The sequence below is a fragment of the Callospermophilus lateralis genome, chromosome 16 (assembly GCF_048772815.1).
Source record: "Callospermophilus lateralis isolate mCalLat2 chromosome 16, mCalLat2.hap1, whole genome shotgun sequence".
In the NCBI taxonomy this organism is placed as follows: Eukaryota; Metazoa; Chordata; class Mammalia; order Rodentia; family Sciuridae; genus Callospermophilus; species Callospermophilus lateralis.
In genome coordinates this window covers 28,318,134-28,340,968 of record NC_135320.1, presented here as the reverse complement: position 1 = coordinate 28,340,968, position 22,835 = coordinate 28,318,134, and the positions used below count along the sequence as shown (strand labels likewise).

General features: G+C 36.4%; 1 long non-coding RNA gene across 1 annotated transcript in view; it reads left to right on the top strand.

Annotated features, from left to right (window-relative positions):
* Positions 1-21,021, top strand: part of LOC143382057 (uncharacterized) — a 31,411-nt gene extending 10,390 nt beyond the window's left edge. Inside the window, exons 2-5 of the long non-coding RNA XR_013088920.1 lie at positions 11,090-11,287; positions 12,373-12,578; positions 13,799-13,980; positions 18,655-21,021. This is a non-coding gene — a long non-coding RNA (uncharacterized LOC143382057). The remainder of the gene's footprint in view (positions 1-11,089; positions 11,288-12,372; positions 12,579-13,798; positions 13,981-18,654) is intronic.
* Positions 21,022-22,835: the final 1,814 nt, after the last annotated feature.

Below are 22,835 nucleotides of genomic sequence, written 5' to 3'. Positions count from 1 at the left end.
TTTATTTTTTAGTTGTAGTTGGACACAGTACCTTTATTTTATTTATTTTTAATGTGGTGCTGAGGATCAGGATCGAACCCAGTGCCACACACGTGCTAGGCAAGCACTGTACCGCTCAGCCACAACCCCAGCCCAATAAATAAGTATCTTTGAAATAGGAAACACAATCTCCAAATTTAGTTTTGTTCACTAAAAAAAAAAAAAAAAAAAAAAATCCTTATTTAAAAATCAAATTCATAAAAGCAGCTTTATTTTTCTTATCAGAGCATCATAGTGATACATAATGTTGGGTACATTTTGGCAAAGTAATACATGCAAGAAATTTGATTTCAATTCCTATCCCTCCCTCCAATTTCCTTCCCCTCCTCCTTCCTGTACTCTACCGATTATTTATTTATTTATTTATTTATTTTTGATTGGCACTTTCTACATAAACAGAAAGAAATTCTCTTTGGTACATTTATGTATGCATATAACATAATTTTGTTAAATTCATTCCATTCATTCCTCCCCTCCCCTTTCCCATCCTTCCTGAGATAGAGTATTCAAGGCAAAATAAGCTGATGTTTCCAAATGATATGGTTCTCCTTCTATTCCACTGATCTTTCTTATTTCTTCCCTGCCACACCACCTTCTTTCCCTTATTTTGCTCTGGCTTCCACATACTCGAGAAAACATTTGACTCTTGAATTTCTGAGTCTGATTATTAGCATGAAGGCATCTTTATTTTTTTTTACTGGAAAAACCTTTAATTTTCCATCTTTCTGGGTGTATATATACATGTAATATAAATATATATTATTGTTATAGTACATAAATGCAACAAGTGTAATTTAGCATAATCTATATGTATATATTAGATGTGTAACATATGTATATATAATGGGTAATATGATGGGTATATATGTTTGTAATATATGTATATGTTAATAAGACTTCAACATGTATATTGTATAATATGCATGTGATGTACATCTATATTTTATGCACACATATATGTATGTGTCTACACATATGCTGTTCATGTGGTGTGTGGATGAACAGATATGTGCCAGAAGCCATAGTTCAAGAGCAGTTATGGGAGGCACAAGTCAAGCTGCCTCATGTTGAACTGGTGCTCACAAATAACTCCTTGCAGCATGCCAGGAGCTCTGCATGCTACCAAGAAGAATTGCAAGAATGCTGAAGAGCGCTGTCTCCCCAGTACAGGCCCTGCCTGAGGCCCTAGTGTTCTTCACCGAAGGCAGCTTGTCAAGGTGCTAGAGAAGCAGAAGCCAAGATGGACCTGGACATGCAAGAAATATATTGAGACCCACACTTGTGGAGAATAAAGGAGAAAGGAGTTGGAGTAGGGGAGAAAGCCTTCAGCGTTTGAGGCAGTTGAACTCTTGGGAATAGAGAGAGAAAGGAAATTTTGGTAGGGGGGCAGCGGGTTACTCAGAGCAGCTCTGAGAAAAATCTCAGCTGACCAATGAGATTATGAAATAAATTTGGCCTTTAGAGGGTTGACAGAAATGGCCCAGCTTTAATTCTCCTGCCATGTTCAATCATGTGCAGGGAGCAACAGTCTTTGGTGTTATGCAACAACAAAATTGGCCAACAGAATTCCTCACGACAGGATCATTGAATTGCTATCTGTGGACCATGTCTCCATGACCATCACAGATATTTACCCTGGGCCATTTTCAAATACCACACAAAGTAAGTGCCATTACCCTCACATAAAAATGGAGAAACATACTCAGAGAGGCAGAGAGAAGATATGGACCAATGTTTGTTTGTTTGTTCATTCTTTCTTTCTTTGTTGTTGTTATTGTTGTTGTTGTTGTTTGATCATATGGTTTCTCTAGAATATCTAAAACTTTGTCAGATTCCTTAAGAAATACCTGAATTAGGCAAGGGAAACTTTACAGTAACATAGGAACAGAGAAGGAGCAACCTTCAAAATCACAATTTCATAAAGAGCATAGAACTCATAAAACTTACTGGTAGGAACTGAATATGATCAATTAAAAAAATATCTCATTGACATTCATGACTTAAAATCCACGATTTTGACAATTTGCATGACTTCCTGATTCAGAATTTGAAATAATTTCAAAATTTCAAATTTTACTGATTCTTACAGTTGCGTATCTCAGGTCAAGGCCAGTTGATGTTCCTAGATGATCGGTGTAGCCAGGGAGACCTTCATTGCTCTGAGAGCAACCTCACATCCACATGGATTTCTCAGACTGAGTTATTGCCCTGTGTCCAGAAACACAAGGTATAACAAATCCAATTTCTATGCAAAAAGCAGCCAAAATAGAAACTATTAAGGCTGCTGGTGAATGTGAAATTGCCTAAAATAATCCTTTTCTGGAAATTTAAAGTTTTGAATAAACTAGAGTGAAGTGCCAAATTTATCTATTTTATAGAGTCCCACCCTGTTTGGGTACACCATATGGGCCTATAAAGTCGTAAGAAAAAGGCACTCATGATGCTATTTCAAATAAGTGTTCAGATCACCCTCCAAGTTGCTCCCTTGCCTGGGTGTGGTGGCACTCACCTGTAATTCCAAGGGCTCTGGAAGTTGAGGCAGGAGAATCTCAACTTCAAAGCCAGCTTCAGTAACTTAGCGAATCCTAATAACTTAGCCAGAGCCAATCACAAAATAAAATATATAAAGGGCTAGGGGTGTGTTCCAGTGGGTAAGTGCCCCTGAGTTCAATCCCTGGTATTTTAAAAAAATTGCTCCCCTAGTAAAGGAGAGATCTTTAAAATGACTAAAAAGAAAGAGGTTCTTTGGTTATTATTTATGGGAAATATTGTAGGCTATTGTAATATTTACAAGTTTGAGGGATTCCTGAAGGTCCTATATTTGTTAAGGTTAGGTGCAGACTCTGTTACAGTATCTGAGTTTCTTTCCACCAATCCCCCACCCCTCTGAGTTCTGCATTTCAGAAAGCATAACACCACTCATCTAGTTGTCATGTCTGAAAAGCTCAGCATCTCTCCTCACGTTCTGTTTTTCTTGAACCACACTCATTTAATTCACCAGCAAATTCTTTCTGCTCTAAGTTGAAACTGTGTTTGAAATCACAGCTCTTCTCATCTCCCACTATTACTCCTTCCCATACTTTCCCATGCCTCTGGCATGGTCCACTGTGCCCCCATGCCACATTCTCTCCATAGCATTCACAGTGACGGTTGGGCAGTGTTACAGTTTGAATATGAGCTCCTGGTGAATGCAGGAATGTTCATTAATGATTATACTTCATGAACTGTAACCTGATCAATCCACCTAGTTTGAATGGACTGACTGACTGGTAACTGTAGGCAAGTGGTTGGAAGAGGTGGGTCACTGGGATGTGCCTCTGGGGATTCTATCTTATCCCCTTTCTCTCTCTCTGCTTCTTGGTTGCCATGAGTTGAACAGCTTTCCTCTGCCACACCCTTCCACCATGATGTTTTGCCTTACCCGGGCCCAAAGCAATGGAGTCAGCTGACCATGGGCTACACCTCTGAAACCATAAGCCAAAATAATTTTTTCCTCCTCTAAGTTATTCTGGTCAGATAGTTTGGTCACAAGATCAAGAAACTAACACAGGCAGCAAAGGCAGTCTAGGCCAACAATAAAAAGCCTTTATTAGATTTCCATCTGGTTTAGAATAAACCTTTAATCCAATATAATAACATAACAATCCTGTTAGTTGTAAAAGTTATGAAGAGAAATCAAAATAGTATTATAGGCAAACAGGAGAGGCTAATTTAACAGGGCAGGCAGAAACATATGGTCATACATGCCCTAGTCCCTGCTTCCTTTGATGGTCTCTCCTTCATTGCTTGCCCTCTCATCCTTGTTCACTCGGGTTTAAACAAACATGTACTACCTCTGGGACTTTGCACCTGCCTGAGGTCCTATTTTTCCACAAATCCATACAGCCTCTTTTCTCTCTTCTTTAGTTCTCTTCTCAGAGGTCACTATATACAGAAGCCTGACTCATCTATGACCTAATTGTCCCATCAATCTCTACTTTCTCATTCCAATTTACTTTTCTCAATGGTGTTTATCACTGTGACTTTATTTTATCACACATTCTTTCTACTTAAGTATCTATTCACTGTCTATCTCCCAGCCTGGGAATATAAGCTCTATGCTAGCAGGGTTCTATACTGTTCACTGTTGTCTTCCTAATATGTAATGCATATGAGGAACATAGTAGGTACTTAATAAATATTTATGGAATACATATATAATGAACGGGTATCTGGACATAAGTGTGCTGTTGTTTAGGAAAAGCAGGCAGTGGAAAGGGGGAGGAAGGTTGGTGGAACAGCATAGTAGACTTGGCTAGTCACACCAGTTCCATCCTTCTCCTGGGGCCATGCTAGCATTAGATACCTCCAACACTCTGAATTCTATTGTGATATGGTGGTTTACAGCCAGGAACAAGAAGCTGGTAAGAGGAAGTTGTGGGTAAAATTGAGCTTCAGAAAACAGCAGGCTCAGAGTAGATATCACCCACTCTTAATAAACCAAAGATTCAGAATTTACATACTTCCCTGAATACCTTTTGCTTTGTATTGTATAAGCAAACTTTATCATTCCTGAGATTTTTCCTTTGTATTAAAGTTTCATTTTCAAGATGAGTCTACAATATTTATATCACTGCTCCTAGTTTGAACAATGAAACATGTATTTTATTCTTATTTGGACTAAATATTAGCAGCAGAGAAAACAGAAGGTATTTAAATCATATCTTAAAGCAAAGTCACCTTTTCTGGAAGTAGAGTGACTATAAACATGACAAATTAGAGGCAATGAATACACTCTATCTCATATTTGGAAAGTTGATTACCGCTCTATACTTTGAGCAAATAGACAACGGACAGCTAAAGAAAAATGTTAATTCATGGATGAAAAGGCAAGTGTTAAGCAAAAATACTTAGTCAAATTCAAAATGACTTTGAAAGAGGATGGTGCTTTTTTCATTAATTCAATAAGAACTAATCATTTGCTCTGTTCATTATGTTTAGTGAAATTTGATCTCACTTGGGTGAGATCACTTCAGCTAACTTCAATAAATTTTATGCATATATTTTTATAGTTAGTTGCATTATAATTCCTACAGACATCATGAAAATATCATGGTTTCCAGGAGCTTGAGGTGGGAAGGGAGGAATGGATAGGTAAGACACAGAATTTTTAGGGCCATGACACTCTTTTTATGACTTTGTAATGGTGGATATATGACATAGTACATTTGTCAAAGTCCATAAAACATACACCATGCAGTGAATGTTAATGTAAATAATGGACTTTAATTAATATTAAAGTATCAATATTGGTTTGTAAATTGTAACAGATGTTCCACCCTAATACCAGATGTTAATAATGTAGATAGGGAGATAGTAAGACAGGGAGGATAGATGGGAGTTCTCTACTTCTCAATTTTCCTGAAAACCTAAAACTACTCTAAAAATTATCTATTAATTTCTTTATATGCTATCTATAAGAAATTCAATTCAAATATAACAATGTAGGTAGGTTAAAGTAAAAGAATAAAAAAGATTGTTCATGCAAACATTATTCAGAAGAAATCACATAAAGTAGACTTTTAAAAGTAGCAAAGGAAATTACCAGGTACTGAGAGGGACAGGACATAGTGAATGAATGGTCAATCACCAAGTAGATCTTGCACCTGTTTTCTTGAGCATTTATCCCAGAAAAATGAAAAATGATGGGATAATTCTGCATTTCAATTACAGCAGTGGTTATATGATGCATACATGATAAAAAACAGCATAAACCACATACACATTGCACCAACGTCAGTTTCCTAATTTTGATACTGTAGTACAGTTTACACAGGATGCAATGATTGGAGGAAACAGTAGGAGATACATGGGACCTCTTTTTCTTATCTTCTCAATTTTCTATAACTATAATTATCACAAAAAAAAAGCTTGCAAAAGATAATGCAGATTGATAAAATGACTTTTTAAAGTATGGCTATGTTGTCTGAGTTGATTTTTTTCTTTAGCAGTCCTGCCAGCTGCTGTCTCATGGTCCCAGAGGGACTTCCTTAAAGCAGCCCTTTATAAGCCCTGCCAGCTGTCGCTCAGTGATTTCTAGTGAACAGCAATACTACATGCCTCCAAAACTTGCCAGCTGTGGTTTCATGGTCAACATTAAACATTTTAAGGCATCCTTCTGTAAATTGTTGCAGGTGTCAATTTCCACTGAAGGCATTTCTTTCATCTTGCCTTTTTAATTCTGCAAGAAATACAGTTTACCCTCTGATTATGTCTCGAAGGAACTTAGAGTTTTTCTTTTTTCCTAATTTTATTTGGTGTGTTTGGTGAATTTCCCAAAAGAGAGACAAAAATGCAGACACTGAAGAAAGTGGTTCTGGGTTCACCAATTGGTGATGAACAAAGAATTGAGTAACAGACATTCAGGTAGGCTGGGACATGAGATCTCAGGAATGTTAGCAGCCCAGACAATGTCTTGCTATTCATGGAACAAAGGAGCAAGGCTGTAAAAAATTCCATTTGGATTTAACTGAGTTGATTTTATTGAATACTTGTTGCTCACAAGAATCATCTTGGGATCTTTAAAAAAAAATAGCAAAGTTGATGTCCTACCACAGAGCAGGGAAATCTGAATTTCTGACTTAATATATATCAAAGATACATGAACTTGCATGTGTGTTTATGCATATGACAAATTTTACACATGCTCATGGCATAAATGGTATGTTAGTAAGTGCTCTGGAGAAAAATAAAGTTGAAAATGGAACAGGGAGTATATATGCATGTTTGTTGAAGAGTTTACAAATTAAAATTGGGTCAAAGATCTTATGTTGACTGACTTATTTTTCTCCTTCATGAAGTTCTCTCAACACAATACATAACCCTCAGAAAAGGAAGTCTTGTAATATATCAGTGTCAACTTGCATTTAGTGAGTCAACATTATCAACATCAGGAACTTGTCTTGAAAGTAAATATTTACAAATCTAAATAATTAGGCCTGATTGCTATCTCATAGTTAAAATGAGCCGGAAAGAAAGTGACTCATTAGAATTGCTGATAGCATTAGGTACTCCATATAATATACTGCAATATGTTCCATAGTTCAGAATATTACTTCCTTAAAGACTAAGATATCCTGAAAAAGCAAAGTTTACTGTTGGCAAATCATTTTATTTTTATGTGTTAAATGCATTGCCTTTTGTGATTGTAGAAATGTTATTTGGTCATTATATAATATTTAGAAAAGATAAAAAAAATTCACCATGATGTCACCATTAATATTTTGGTTTATGTTCATTTAGCCTTTTTAAAAAAATTATTTATTTATTTATTTAATATTTAATTTATTTTATTTTTTAAATACATGGCAGTGGAATGTATTAAAATTCTTATTACACATATAGAGCACAATTTTTCAAGAATTGGTATGAACATACTTTATATACAAACAGACGTGAAAAATTGTGCTTATTTAGTCCTTTTTATTCATATGTACATAGGTGGAATTTTTTATTTATTCCTACCTTTTGTGTTTTCAAAAGCATGCTGGGAAGACCAGGAAAATCATCATCACAAAATGCACCATATGAATATATATAATTTCATCATATATATACTATATATATATACACACATACTCATATTATATATATATATATACATACATATACTCATATTATGTGTGTGTGTGTATATATATATATGTGTATATATATATATATTATATATATATATATAATATCTAAATATTTTATAGGTTAAACTTGATTAGCATATTTGGAGATGACATGGATGTTCTGTTGCACTTTTTTCTATTCTGTGTCAGCCACACACCCTTGGTTGCACCCAGGCATGGCTGTCCTCTAGCTCTATGCACATCTGAAGACTCAAATCCCAACACCTGCTCTCTGGTTAAGACGCCATGATCTTCCCCTCTTGCTTTTCTACTTCCTGTCTCTTGGACTGCTCCAGCCTTGTTCCCTCTCCACTTCCTTCTTTCTTTTGCCCAGATCCAGCCGACCACACCACATAATTCTCTGGAGTCACCATTCCATGGCGTCCTGTTTCCAAGTCATGAGCCACCATTACTGCAGCTGTTCCCTTGGTCTACCCGCTCAGACCTTTGATCTGCCTATTGCCAGACTTACCTCACCATGTAGAACAGTCTCCACTACAGCCTCAGGTGGGTCCCCAGCAATGTCAGAAATTTGGTTTCAGGCTCCTGTTACAGCAACCATCCTACCTTCCTCTACTTTTTTTACCCTCCTCTCCCCGTGCTCTCAGCAGACAGTTTTTCTTCCCACTTTACGCACCCACACCCCCCCACAGGCTGTGAGATGGGAACTCCTTGATTTCCCTCCATATCTCAGACGCCATCTTTTTCTCTTTCCTATTAAGACCAAGTTTTCTACCCCTTCTTGAGCCCCTTAATTCCAATGATTATCATTTTTCCTTTTTTTTTTTTTCCTGTCTCTCTTCTCCTCCGTCCTTTTTCAGACCACTAACTCCAAATCTGGCTGTGCATTAGAATCCCCTAGGGGGCTTCCAAAAAAAGTGCCAATGCTGGGCCTCACTCCAAACCTATTAAATCAGAGTAGTCATGGGCAGGGTCTGGCGTATGCATTTTTTAACAGCATTTTTTAGCAGCTTCCCAGGTGGCATTACTTTGTGCTCCTGGTTAAGAACTATTGAGTTAGCCATCTGATTGTGCTCCATTCTTTAGTATCTAAGGGCCCTTCCCATTTCCTCCATGGACCACTCCACTTTACAACCAAACTTCTTGGAACAGTTGCCCACGCTTGCTGCTCATTCTCATTATCAATTCTCCCCTAATTCAGTTTTGCTGTCTGCTTCCCACACTCTGAATTCTACAATCTCTTTGTTCCCCCAAATCAAGAACGTTTTGTTCTTGTCAATATTTGTCTTGACAAAGGAACTAGACACTTTTGGCTCTTCTTCATGAAAGATTGGTTTCCCTGTCTTCTCTAATTCCCTGTTCTGGTTTTGGTTCCACCTCTCTCATTATTGCCCACAGTTTTCTCTACCTCTTATTCTGTCATTTCTTTTATGAGTTACCATGGACTCCACTGCCCTTCCTAATCTGGAGACACTCAGGTATCCCCAAGTCGCAGACCTGTAGTGTTAAATATCCTCTGATCATCTGCCTTGTTAAAAAAAAAAAAAATCCTTTGAAATTAGTTCATGTACCAGATAAGTATTTAGGGAAAGGAAGTTATGTGGTGCTGAGGATTGAACCCAGTACCCCACATATGCAAATCAAGCATGCTACCACTGAGCCACAACTCTAGCCCAGAAAGAAAGTTAAATGTCCTAACATAACAATAAGTTCTTAAAGTTTTGCTGGGCAAACACTGAGTCATTTCAAATGCATGTTCCCAACACCTTGATCAAATAGCTCTTCAAAGTTTGTTTTTATAATTAAAGAGTTATTATTCCTCTCCTCTGCTGAGAAGAATAAGGACTGAGCTTCTGTGACCTCCCTGATTCACCCTCCTCTGCTAATATCAGATAACTAGGGAGGAAGTGATCGATGGTAATTGTATATAAAGAAAAACCTTTAGTTTGGATATGTTAAGCAACTGTGCAGTGATCAGTTTACAGTTTCTACCACAATGCTGATTTTGCTACATCTGCTCATAAGTTTGAACCGGGGAGGAATGATAAGAAAAACATAAAGAACTAAATCCTGAGAACCTTCAGGCTTGGGGGAGCATAGGGATAGGGTTCAGGTGGGGAATCATCTTTGGTCAGTGTAGGAGGTAGGTGAGGAGATGCTGGGAGATAGGAAGGAAGTGACAGAGTTCTGCTTTTGATGGTCTTGATATTGCCTTGGTACAGATAGAGGCTGCCTGGACATTTTAGAAACTTAGAGCTTTCCTTTAAGGACTTTTTGAAGGAAACTCAGGCCATGCAGAAGTCCTGTGCTTCACAGGAAGTGAGAAAAATAAGTAAGGGCTGACTTGGGGAAACACATCCCCCCTTCCCTACTCTTCCAACTCCCTCTACCACCCCTGGAATGAGAGACTATAATCTTGGGCATGTTGCAGGCCTAACACTTCTTGGAGAGATAGAGTGGGTGAAGCCAGTGAGACTGAATACCTGGAGCCTGGAGAGGTAGTTTGAGGCCAGAGCACCAGTTGATCAATGGTTTGGAGGTTAGGGGTCTCCACCCACAGCACATCCATCCCCCTTGATCTCACTGAGCTCCTGCTTTGAGGAGTCTTGCCTGACATACTGGTGTATACATTCAGAACAAAATGTTGTTCACCAACCTAAATAACAAGATTTTCAGGAGCACTTTAAAAGAAAAACATACTGTTACAGTTTCTATAAGAAGCAGAACTCTAAGAACAGATGGGCCAAGAATTTAAATGTAGTCTGGTCAGCAGCAAACATGAGATAAGTAATGGTACTGGCCATAAGAATAAGAAAGCACAAATGAGAACCAAAAAATAATATTTGATATTTTCACAACTATGCATTTTATAAAGCACATATCAATGTAAAAAAAATCCAGAATGATTCTGAGGAATGTATTAGCAAATTAGAGGAGCACTTTGGAAAAATCTCCCAGAAGACAGCAAAGGGCGAAGATATAATAAAGCTATATAAAAGAAAAGTAATGAGATGTGGCTGATAGAAGTTGTACTTCTAAACAGAAATTCCAGAGAAAGAGAAGAAAGTCTGAAATGGGCAGGAGGACATATTTAAAGAAATATTTGAAGGAATAATTGATATATGTTCCAAAAAATTATTTAAAGAAACCCATCAGTTTTGAGATTGAAAAGACACATAAAGTGCTAACAAAGAGAATAAGGAAAACATCCACATTTTATAGTGTAATTTTTAAAAAAGGAAACTGAAAACTACATATACATAGTTTTATACATGGAGAAAAATTTATTTATGGAGAAGAATACAAAAGAATAAAAATCAGATTACTACAGAGGGTAGAAAGAAAAACTTAATACATAGAATTTTATATTCGAATTTTATATTCTAACAAGTTATCACTTCAATGTAAGGTCATTAATATATATATTTTTTTAGGTACCAGAGGCTTTGGACACCTTACCATGCCAATCACAAAAGTTTTTTTTGTGATCACAAAAGTTTTCTATGAAGCATTTACATGAAACAGACCTGTCAAGAAAATGCTGCAAGCAACAGTATGAAGAAAAGAGGAACTGACATTTTGATACTGTCTGTGGTCTTTACAAATGGCTGTGACCACCAAAGGTTTACATGGTATTAACCCGAGAATTGGGGGTAGGAACAGGCCAAGGAATGTCTGAGGGGACATGAAGTTCTTGTTTTTTGGGTGATTAAAATGAGGCGTAGAAATAGTGAGAACAAACATAATAACAAAGTATAATAAAATAAAGAGGTAGGAACTGAAACACACATCAGTTATTATACAAAAGTAAACAAACTAAGTATGCCAGTTTTAAAAAATAAATATTGACAGATATATGCTGTTTACAAAAGACACACCTAAACATATTGGATGCAAAGGTTGAAAGTAAAAGGATTTTAATAAAATGTTAGATGCCAACCAAAAGAGAGCTGTTGTAGTTCTTTTGAAAGAAATTTAAGATAAAGGGAAGAAGATTGTAACTGCATGATGTTAAAGTTCAAGTCATCAAGAACTGCAATAAGACCTTTATAATATCTGTGGCAAAAACTGACACATGTAGGAGGAAAGTGATAAGTTCCCCTTCATGGTGGGAGAGTACCCTACTGAAGGTTAAGCAAGTGAAAACAAGCAGCTAAATAGATATCTACTGATAAAAACAATAAATCCGGCCTCGTGGAGATCTAAGAAGTATAGAATATGCATTTTCTTTAGTAAACATGATACCTTTAAAATTGACCTTAGTTGAGCAATAAAGCCTAAAGATGTCAATATATAGATGTTATAGGGATATGATCTTCTTCCACAATGTAAATCAGTGGGAAAGTAATAAAAAATAAATAAATAAATACTCAGATATTTAAAAGTTATAATTCATACTATGGAAATCTGTAAGTTAAACAAATAATCTTAATGAAAAAAATTTAAAAATATAGAACCAAAATTAAATTTAAAAATCTCTGTAACAAAATGATAATGCACATGTCTACATATAATTTTAAAGTAAAGCTTAGATTTACAAACATGGAAATTTAATTAATGCAGAATTTTTTCCATATATCTCACACCTTCTTTCTCTTCTTTGCATTTTACGTTGGTATTATGCTTTTGCCACAAGTAATAAACCAATGTAAATACATTATAATTAGTTAAACTTCAGATTTATTCAGATTTTCTCAAGTGGCTTTTTCTGTTATAGGATCCCATCCAGGATTCCACATCACATTGAGTCATCATGTCTCCCTTGATGGTCCCTCAGACTTTCCTTGATGGCTAAGATTAACAGTTTTGCAGAACATTGGTTAGGCGTTTTTCAGGATGTCTCACCACTGGAATTTGTCTGCTATCTCCTCATGGTTAAATTGAAGCTGTGGTTTTGGGAGGAAAACCCCAAAGACTCCAAAGGTAAGGTCCTGTATGTCTTTATTAGTGAGTCAATGTTAAATATGATCAATAGGATTTATTCCTGTTGATGTTGACCTTGATCATCTGTCTGAAATGATGTTTGTCAAGTTCCTTCACTGTGAAGTCACATACAGTATGCTCTGTCAGAGGAAATCACTATGTACAGCCCACACAGAGTGAGGAGTTAAAAGTGCTATATTTTCATACTGTATAAAAAATTATGCTTGGAAGGAAACTCATATCTTTAAATACTTTAAAGAAGAGTTAACCATCAAAATTAACATTCCCAGCCAGGCATGGTGATGCAAACCTGTAATTCCAGCAGCTCAAAAGGCTGAAGCCAGAGGATCGAAAGTTCAAATCCAGCTTCAGCAACTTGGCAAGACCCTAAGCAACTTAGCAAGACTCTATCTCAAAATAAAACATAAAAAGTGCTGGGGATGTGGCTCAGTCATAAAGTGTCCGTGGGTTCAATCCCTGGTACAAAAAAAAAAAAAAATGCATCTTAAGAAGTTAAACAATGAGCAACAGAATAAACTCAAAAGGAAAAATAAAAGACCAAAAAAGAATGAGACCAGAAATCAGTAAATGGAAAACAAAGCTGTGAATGATGACACAGTAGCAACAACAAAACTTAAAGTTGGTTCTCTGGAAAAAATAGATACAACTCTATAAACAATGATGAAGAGAAAAGAAGGGAGGGCCTCTTCTTGTTCTAGACTATAATATTCCAGAACCGAGGTGGCTTTCTGTGTGTGGCCACTAGCTCTCAAATCCTTTCTTGTTTTCCTTCTGCACTGCTGTTGGTAGCAAAGCCATGCTTTAGTTTCTGAGTTTGTGGACTTTATTTTTTATCTCAGAGCTCACCATGGTGTACATAGCTCCCTGTGTCCCAGTGAATAAACAATCTTGTAATCAGGGATGTAGGTTTTAGCTCTTATCACCCAAAGCAGAAGAGTGCCAGGTTTCTGAGATAAGGTCATGTTACAGTTTGGGGTGTACTAAAGCAGATGCTGTGACAGAAATTGGGGAAACAAGATGCTTATTAGAGATCAACAACTGGGTAAAGGAGGAAGCGTTATGGGCAGAGGGAAATGTCAAACTGCCATATAGGTCTGGCAAAGCCTCACCCAACTGACAGGGAGCTCAGGAGTGTGTCCCCATCAGAATGTCCTGCACTGGCTAGAATGAATGCATCTTTATTTGTCTGTTTCTCTCAGTCACGGGATGAAGTCACTGGGAGCAGGATGTGACCTTGAACAATGTGGCTCTCCATTAGGAAGGATATCCGAAAGGAGCTGAAAGTCAGGCCCTCTCACAACTTCAAGAAAATACTCAAGAGATGGTTAATAACATGAGATGTCGAGATTTATTATAAAGCCAAAATAACAAAGACAAAACGGTAAGATGTTGCCATAAAGATGGGAAAAAATATGCCAAGGAAGCAAAAGAGAGCTCCAAATAGAGCCACTTATCTATTGTTATTTGATTTGTGCAAAATGGTTTTGCAGTAGTTTGCAAAAAAACCCATAGTCTTTTAGTAAGCAATGGTGGGTCATTGACTAATAGACCTATTACAAAATCCAGGAGAAAAACAGAAACCACACCATTATTCCAACAGAGAGAGTTAAATGTAGGGAATGTGGTAAACAAGTATTAGGGTAACACAGCTGCAAAAAAGGCACAATTAGGTGATAGAGATAGTGTGCAGGAAGCAGATGCCATTGCTAGGACCCATGTGTCTAAAAGGAGCAGTTTGCAGTTACCGTCATCTCTTGGTATATGTGAGGAATATTGGTTTCAGGGACCCCCCACACACACCACCCCAAGGATACCCAAATTTGTGGATGCCTAAATCCCTCGTATAAAATGGAATAATATTTGCATACAATCTTCCTGTATGCTTTAAATCATCTCTAGATTACCTGTAAAGCCTAATACCGTGTAAATGCTATAAATAGTTCTTATACTATATTGTTTAGAGAATAATGACTATGAAAACACTCTATACATGTTCCTAATTGTTTTAAAAATGTTTCCATTATGATTGGTGGAATCCATGGATGTAGAACTAGTGGGTATGGAAGGCCAGCTCTATTGGAACCTAGAGGGTTGGAGGAAAAACCCATCAGAGTAGGGAACTAGATCTCAGGGGAAGAGTCCTAGCTGGTCAGTGCTGATTTCTGCAAAGGGGCACAAAGAGGCTAGTTTGGGAAATGTGAAAAACAACAACAACAACAAAAATAAAAAACCTGGAAACTGAAATGATTGCTACTGTAGATAGAAGGTCATTGCTATGCAGAAGTCATGCTGTGGTGACTAACAGAGTGAGCAGGAAGGAGCATGTCTCTGGTTTTGCCCAATCTTCTGGCTTTCCTGTATAGTTCCATATGTGGTGGACATAATAGGAAACAGGTGATAAAGATGACATGGGCTTTGTTAAGTCTCAACCTCACAGAGATACATATGAAAGGATGGGTTCGTAGCCCAGAAAATTGCTTAATTTCCAGCTCTGATAGTTACCCTAAAATGTAAATCATGATCTTTCTAAACAAAAATCCATTCCAGATATATTTTAAACTAATTGTGAAGGGCAAAACATAATTACTTTAGAATAAAACATTGAAAATACAGGAGAATATGAGAGAGAGAGAGGGAGGAAAAGGGAATGTTAATAAAGGATGCATCCAGGCGAATGATATATTAGTGTTTATTGTACTATTTTTCAAATTTTGCCAGTTTGAAATTTTTCAAAGTAAAAAAGTAAACAAATGAACAATGTTCTATGACAGTTAAAGGATACAGCAGTATTCCCATTTTCTAAGTTAATTCCCAGCCTGACACACATCTGGAGATATTTGTAAACATGTTTGTTCAACCACTGAAATGACTTCATTTTGCTCAATAATTAATTTACAAGTTTTCTTTGCCAGAAGAATAAAACAAAAACTTCAAATGCAATTTAATAGTCTAAATCCGAGTGGGAGGCAATATTCATTTAGTTCTTAGAGAAATATGTGTAGGATTAGTAATTTGACTCCTTCTAAGGCCAGTCCAGTTACTTGGTATCACATTTTAATTAATACAAACATGGATCAAGAGAAATTTTTAAATATTTTAAATATTTATATTGTTTCAGAAAAATCCAAAGGAAATGCAATCAAAACTCTTAAATTATTCTTTTTCCAGTTATCTCTTTGCATCCTGCACATTCTATAGTTGGTCAAATCTTACTCTATACCTGAACCTTCTCTTAGTGCCCACCTCCAATCCAGACTCATTTCTTCTATTGCAGTTTTCCATATTTTTAAAATCTACTTTGCTCTACTTTTAAAATCTATATTTTTTTCACTTTCAATGTGAATCCTACCTCCTAGCTTCTGGCCTGCCCCAAATTTGCAATTCTTTCACTTTAAAGTTAGCATAACGCAAACTTTTGTAACAAAGAGAACCCAACCAATCAGTAACCTGAAGAACAGAGTTGATTTTTCTTTTTCTCATGTTATCGGTTGGAGGGTAAATGCTGTAACTTGATGAATCAGCTCTGCTCCATATGGTCATTTAATGACACAACTTCCTCCATGCTGATTGCACAGTTTCCTAATGTATTGTCATCATCTGCATGGTTGAGGTTTGGTTGATCTGAATTCCAGTAGACAGAAAGGGAATAGCAAGGAGGCAGTCCAAAGTCTAGCTTCATAAGTGACACATATTCATTTTCTAATAAAATGGTCACATGGTCATGCCTAAAATTCAAAGGGGTACGAGAAATGTGGTCTAGCTATGTGTCCAGGAAGAAGGGTTGAATAATAAATAGCTTTTTCGGATAACCAAGAATTTTTCCATACTACTCATTGTTCTTCAACTAAAAATCCTGGGTGTTAACAAAAGTGTGTGTGTGTGTGTGTGTGTGTGTATGTGTGTGAGTGTGTGTGTGTGTGTGTGTGTGTGTGTTTTGTGGGTTTTATAGTGTTATGGCTGTGAATGGTCCAAGATTACTTATGTTCCTCTTGCTATCTAAAATGATTTTCATATACATCTATCTGCTCAGTTCAATAAATACTTAGGCATCTGCTGTGTGCTGATACAATGTTAGGCACCAATATGAATCTGCATTTGTTAATCAGCAATACAAATAATATATAATTAGTTCTTTGGGGAATTGCCATTCAGTGGAAGAGACAAATGTAAAAAAAAAAAAATATGTCACTATACACTGGTATATTAAAGGGAGTTTTTGAGGGAGGAATATGTGTTTGTGTGTGTGTGTGTGTGTGTGTGTGTGTGTGTATGATTTAAAATAATGAATTGTATTCTTCAAAGTATGTTCCTATTTACATTTTATGTAGTCAGTAGTTGAAGTTAATATTTTATTTTTCTGCTTATAATGTAATTCCTTTTTTTCTCCAAAGTGCTTCTCAATCCACATGGTTCTATAGGCAGACACTAATTATGTCTTGCCACCTCAAGTATGGTAATTGAATTGGAGATTGTCACTTGATTGAAATCAGGCCAAACAGAACTCTTTCCTGGGTAGAGTTTTCATAACTGATCCATGAAAAGCTACCCTTTTTTCCCTGGAACAGAGCTCAGAAGATATGTTATAGGGAGCAGACAGACAGGTCCTCTCCCACATGAAGAATCCTGTCTGCAGCTGCGGAACAGGAGTGCAATTTGCAGAAAGAAGCAGAAATAAAAGGTAGCAATAGCTACCTGAAAGATTATGTCTTTAACTTTCAACATCCTTAAACCCATGTGCTTTAGGCATGTGAACCAATAAATCTCTTTTATTTAAAAAAGTGTGAACGGGGTTTCTACAGTTAGAATCAAGAGTCCCAAATATTCAGTAAATAAATCTATAGATGGTATATTTTGAAGGTAGAATTTGTCTAGGAACAAAATTACCTCTGACTTTTGAAGTAAAGGCAAAATGAAAATAAGTGCCTATTTTAAAAATGGAAAAGAATGAATATGAATAATGACATAAATGACTGCATATGGGCAAAATGCACAATAATCCGTCTGTTTTAAATCTGAAAATTCACCAAAAAAAGTCACTTAGGAAAGCAAAAGAATGTAAATTAGTCTCTTAGATTTTAAAAGTAGAATTTAATTTTAAATGAAGTGTGGGGACCTACTATTCTTGCCTCCAAGTACTAGATTCTATTTTCATAGTGTTAAGAAATGATTCGGTTTGATTCAATTCCACACATTGGTCTTAAAAAAATACTATTATGATAGCTGAAGCAAAACAGATGTGATAAAAGGACATTTGAATTTGCAGTCCCTCAGCCTAAATTAATTAAACCAGCCATGTGTTAAATATAATATTGTGCTAAAATGGAAAAAGGAACTAAATTTTGGATAATATACTCTATAGACAGCCATTGAAAAGCATCAAATTCTGAAACAAAGAGTGACCACTGCTATAGCTTTTACAAGTAATTCGTTTCTCATTCTTTTCTGCTCTTTAGCTTCTTTGTTCACATCCAAAATTAAATGTCCTCCTGGACTATTAGTTCTAGTATAGTCGACCATACTGCAGGCATCCTCCAATTCTGTCTCATTGAATAATTTCCATTCTTTCCCCAAAGCACTGACTTCTTGGCCATTACCACTGGAATATGAATGTTCATAAAAGAAGATTTCCTGATCAATAGCAATTTTGCAGAATTCTACACCTTGCCCTCTAGTGCTATTTAGAAAATAGCTACTTCTAAATAGGTACAATTTCTAGCTATTTAGAAAATGGAAAGGTCTAATCACTCCAAAGGAACGTGTCTTCACATAATATCTGGGATACCAAATGTGGCTTTGAATTCTTCAAAACCTGGCGGCTGCCCGTCACAGGCCTTACCTGTTCTTGCCTTTTACCTTGCTCCCTCTCCTCCAGTTACACTGCTGCTCTTTCACTTCTTTGGCTTGAGAACTACCCCTTCCTGGTCTGTTGGGCAATCTTCAGAGATCTGCTTAACCATTTCTTTCTTGGGGTGCCTTTTACCCAGCTCCTGTCATGTTTGGTGCCACTTGCATCAGGAAGAAACCACAATTGCCCTTTTCACTTTTGTATCCTCAGTGTACAACATGGACCTGACACAATATACACCTATCAGATGTATGAATGAATGTCCCATAGACCAGACAATTATGAAAGGGACTCAATGAATATAGGACATCAGAACCATTATTCAACTGGAACACTTCCTTGGAAGAATTCCTGGCTGGAGGATTTTTATTCTGATGATTTAGTTGCCACTATTCCCGCAGAACAGAATGAATTGCAAATTTCATCTAGGTCACTGAATGGTAAAAAAAAAAAAAAAAAAAAAAAAAAAAAAGGTAGCATAAATAGTGTATAAGTAAGTATTTGCTTTAACATGGGAAGTAATCCTGATAAATCATATGAGCTGAGTTATTTTGCAAATAGCTTGTATGTTACTTAAAATGTTTGCTGAAGTCTAATAGTAGCTGATACTCAAAAGAAAACATTTTATGATAACTGCAACTCATAGGAGGTCTTTAAAATATCTAGAAATGTTATCTCTCCACTTGGGGCACTGGTCTTAAATATTTTGTCTCCAACCCATGCTAAAAATTCATTTTACATCCCAAATATTTATACAAATGTATTAATGTATACTGGTTCCTTTTGTGTTGTTTATAATACAATAGTAGACTGGATAAGTTATTTTTTTAAAGTGGTCCACTTTGTCTCATTGTTCTGGATAGAGATTAAGGTGGTGATGGTTGACTTCCCTATAGAGTCCTAAGGCGTAACAGGACACCATTGGTGAGAGAGAGCTCAAGAGAGACTTAGTCAAACTGACTTTTATAGTAGACTCACACTTAAGATAACCCAGTATCCCAATAATTCACTAATTGCACAAATGGTTTAGTCCATTCATGAGGGCAGAACCTTTAAAAATCCACCTATTAAATATCTCACCGCTTATTATCTCATAATTAAGATTACATTTCATCATGTTTTGAAGAGGATAAACCACACTAAAATCATAGCAATGTCTATGTACGTGTGTCCAAGTGACTCTATCTATTCATCCATTCATCTATTTACACATAACATACTCTGATCTGTTATATCAAATCATGTTGTATTGCACTGATGCTATTTCCCAATGAAACACATTGTTTTTCCCTACTCAAAATAAGTCATGACTCAACATTTATAAAACATTGATCTAAAGGACTTTACCTTTTCAAAGTCTTGCTATTTTTTCCCCTATATTCTCTTACTACTTATTTTATATTTTTTCTGGTATTTGTTCCATGTTTCTGGCATGTAACTTTTAAAATCTAAGTTTCTGAGTGATAATAGTATCTTTGTTATCATGAGCCTCTTGAATCACAACTAGTTTTATGCTGATGTGGTAGTTCATGGTGAATCATAAAGGGAGCTGGTCAGCAGAATGACCAAGCATGGATAAGAGTATTGGGACTTCCTGTTGCCTAATGAAATCCCAGTGAAAACGCTGGGCACTGAATCACAGTGAAGCTTCCTGGTTTGTGAACACATCTCTGTTCTGGGCTGGAGAGGTAGCCTAATTCCAGGAGGAAAAGGGTAAGAAAACTTAACATTTGGGACCCTCTAAGACTTTGTCTTAAGTATCTTTTTATTTCTGTTTTCAAGTTGTATCCTTTATATGAAAACTAGAAACCTTAGTGTATCCTTAAGTTCTTTGAGTCATTCTGGGCAACTATTGAACCAAAGGGAGTTTGTAGGAACAACTAGATTTGTAGCCAGTCAGCCAGAAGTGTGGTTGGGATTCCCCAGAATTTATGGTTGGAGTTTGGAGTGGGGGTAGTCATGTGGATGACCAGACTTTGACCTTGTGGAGTCTGTGCTAACTAGTGGTGGTCAATACCCTAACTGAACTCAGCACAGCTTTAAAGTTAAAATGCAGTATCCCTCTTTATTCTCAAATAATCCTTTACACACACATTCTCAGGTGAGTATAGAATCACTGAATCACACTGAAAACCACTGAAAGTTAAATAAAATGCTTGTCACCTTTCTGAGCACTTGAGAATATCATCCTGATGGCTATAATAATATTTTGATTACGCTTTTGTGTTTTCCAGCATATATCATATTTCCTGGTCATTTGGACTTGATCTGTACACTTTGTTTCTGGTGTTTTTCTCATAGGTTCCTGGCACTTTCTATAGGTACTTCAAGTTAATTATAGACATTATACTGTTACCTATTGTCAATAATAAAACTACTTTCTCTAATTCTATCTGGATGTCTTTGATCTGCAGAGCCAGCGCCTAGTATTATTGAGTGTGTCTCAGATCTTGATTTTCTGCAATCAATGAATCTGATACTGGCCTCAGCCCAGCCTAGTTCTACGTGATTTTCAGCATTTAAATTTTCTTTATTTTTAAACTGCACTTTTATTTAAGATTATCAGATAAAATATAGAACCCCTAATTAAATTTGAATCTCAAAACATAGCAGTTCTATCTTTTTATTTGCTAAACCTGACAGTTCTGCTCTTTTAATTACTCTTCTAATAATAAGAAAGAATATCTGGATTTCGAACATGTTGAGGAAGTATGCATAGTTCCCTCATGCAAAAGCATCAGTCATGCTTAATGCCTTACTGAATTCAATATTAAACTTGAATGCTAGACTTGACATTGAATTTAATACCAAAGATGTGAATTTTACAGTAGATTAGGAGACATTTAAGATTCTTTTTTTAGAAAAAAAATTGAATTGTTTTTAACATTTTAAATTCTGAAAAAAATTCTTCGTTAATTTACCAAATGAGTTTTACAATTAGATAACAGTAGCTTTTCAAAAATCCCTACTACTACTCGTTATCAAATAAAATTTGTTCAAGCTCACACAATTAACAAAAGTTTTATCTAGGATGAGACTAAAAGTTGCTCCTTTTTCTGAATAATATAGTAATCATTTGATAGTTAAATGATTAGATACATTTTAAGGGTACAATTGACCCCACCAAATCCAGGGCCATCTTTAGCTAATCCCCTTTCTGTATTCTGTCATGGTCCTAGCTATCAGCTACTTCTCAGAGACATAAATAACACCCCTCCCTCCCTCCTTCCCTCTCTTTTTCCTTTATTCTCTCCTCTTTTCCTTCTTCCTTTCCTTCCTTCCTGACAAACAAGCATTGCACATGTTTTGAAGGGAACCTGGAAACCTGACAACTTTTATTTGATCTTGGAGGGTAAAGCAAAAAGGAAAGAGGGGTGTGAGCTAGGCAGTAAATTTCCTCTGGTGCCCAGAGGAATGGTAAAGAACAATGGGTCAGAAGGAGGTCAGGGGGTGGGGTTGGTGTACTTCTTGGACCTGATACAGGATGCAAAAATTACTGTTTATGGCCTGTCAGTTTGTATTAAATTTCAGAAATAAAATAAAGTGTACTTTGATCTCTTCCTGGTCATGCATGATAATGGGGCTCAAAATCCCAGTTCAGGGGCACACCAGCTCACAGATAAAATGAATCAGACACATAAACAAGACAGAACATGACTGTAGCTCTCATGAAATAGTTAAGAACAAAACTACCTATATTGTAACGCTTATCTAATGAATTAAAGGACTTTAAATAATTGAAGGTTTTTAGGAAGGCTTTGGTACTGTCTGAAGTTCAAATAGCTACAATAGTAACAATTCAAAGTTAAAATCATTTGACTTAAAACATCTGTTCATATTTCATGAAGCCAGCATGTATAGTAAGCACTATAGTAGTTATTTCATTTAATCTTCATAATAGCTCTAAGAGGCACATGTTATTATCTTCAGGTGTTATGGTTTAGGTATGAGGTGTCCCCCGCAAGAGTTCACATGTGAGATAATGCAAGAATTTTCAGAGGTGAAATGGTTAGATGTAACCTAATCAGTGGATGAATTCATCGATATGAATTAACTGGGTAATAAATGTAGGCAGATAGTGTGTGGCTGGAAGAATTAGGTTACTGGGGTTGTGCCTTTGGGGTTTATATTTTGTCCCTGGTGAGCAAATCTGGCTTTCTCTACTACCTGGCTGTCATGTCCTGAGCTCCTTTTCTCCACCATGCCCTTCGCCATGATGTTCTACCTCACCTCTGGCCCAGAGCTAAGGAGTTGATTGACTGCAGATAGAACCTCTAAAGCTATAAGCCCAAATCAACTTCTCCTATACATTGCTCATGTCAGGTATGTTGGTCACAGAAAGGAAAAACTAACTAAAACATTAGGGTTTCAAACCAACACTTTTAATCACT